We start from the raw sequence: 1,616 nt of genomic DNA on the forward strand, positions 1-1,616 counted from the left end.
AGGTAGAAAATTAAAATGGGCAAGGAGCGTTGAAGTCACGATTTGAACATTTGGAACCTCAAACTGTGGTTTGGTTTTTAAACGATCATTAGTGCAGAACGGTTCTCCTGAGGGCCAGTGCACTACGGACCAGAGGCCTGCTGATCGGTGCTGGGGGCTTGGACAGCTGGATATGCTTCCGGTGCCACCTTCCCACCGCTGACAAGCTGACCGGAGGGCTCCGAGCAGAAAGCACGCAGGATTGCACCATCAGCCCCAAGCGCCTCCATTCCAGCAAGCCAGTAACTCCAAAATGGGGGCCAAGAGCTTGGCATTTCTTTTATAACCCCCTCCGCAAACTTTAAACTTTACGGGTTTCAGATTTTTTCTCTCTGCAAAGCTGAGGGAAACCTCTAGATGTATAGGAATCTTTGCGCAATTCTCAAAGTGGATTTTTTTAAAAAAATGCACCGTGGAAAGGAATAGTCTTTTTATCTAAGTATAAGACAAAAGAGAGCTTCTGTGTGAGAGAGAGATCACACACACCTATCACCAGGGGTCGTTTCGTAGAAAAAGAGCTAGGGGAATTCATTAGCATAACTCATTAGCATATGCCACACCCCCTGACATCACCGGAAGTGTGTCATAAGGCCACACACCCCGCCCCCAACGGTCTCAGCTGCCACCGCCAACCTTGCAGCTCCACTGCTGAGCCCCGTGAGGGGCCCGGCGGTGGACCTGCAAGGCCAGTGGGAGTGCAAGGAAGCCTCGCAAAGGCCCTCCCTGACCCCAGGCAGGCAGGGGTGGGGAGAGGCAGGGAGGAAGCAACTTACCCTCCCTCTTCTCCTGCCTCCTCCTGGCTGAATGAGGGCCGGAGTAGGCTTTTGCTGATCATCAGGCCCCAAGTGTTTGCTAGTAGCTGGGCCTGTCAGACATCCTTTTTCACCCATAATAACAGCCCCCTCCAGTAAGCCATCGGGAGCAGATATGGGAGATAAAACCAGGCTCCTGATGTGTTCAGCAAGCTTCCATCATGAGTTACATATAGGCCTCTCTTTTTTGTCCAAATTATAGTTTAGCAGAAAACATAAGTAAAATGGCCCTGTGTCATTAAGACTAAGCATAAAAAGCTGGCTAACCTAACTTTCCTCGCTGATTGTAATTTTAACACACTTCCTCAGTGAAACTGAGTGGTTAAGTGCGTGGACTCTAATCTGGGAGAACCGTGTTTGATTCCCCACTCCTCCACTTGCACCTGGCTGGATGACTTTGGGCAAGCCGTAGCTCTGGCACACCTATTCTTGAAAAAGAGCAATTTCTGTCAGAGCTCTCTCAGCCCCACCTACCTCACAGGGTGCCTGTTTTGGCTTGAAAAAGCAGTTTCTGTCAAGAGCTCTCTCAGCCCCACCTACCTCACAGGGTGTCTGTGGTGGGGAGGGGAAGGGGAAGGAGTTTGTAAGCCGCTCTGAAACACCTTCGGGTAGTGAAGGGCGGGGTATAAATCCAACCACTTCTTCTTCTTCTTAACTGTGGAAGTGGTCTCTACTGAATAATGGTGGAAGTTCGAAAGCAAGCAACCCAAAGCTTGAATGTATTAATTATATACTGGGGTGTGTGGGAGGGGAGGTCTTTCTTCT

The sequence above is a fragment of the Gekko japonicus genome, unplaced genomic scaffold (genome assembly GCF_001447785.1).
Source record: "Gekko japonicus isolate JY-2015 unplaced genomic scaffold, Gekko_japonicus_V1.1 scaffold3199, whole genome shotgun sequence".
Lineage (NCBI taxonomy): Eukaryota > Metazoa > Chordata > Lepidosauria > Squamata > Gekkonidae > Gekko > Gekko japonicus.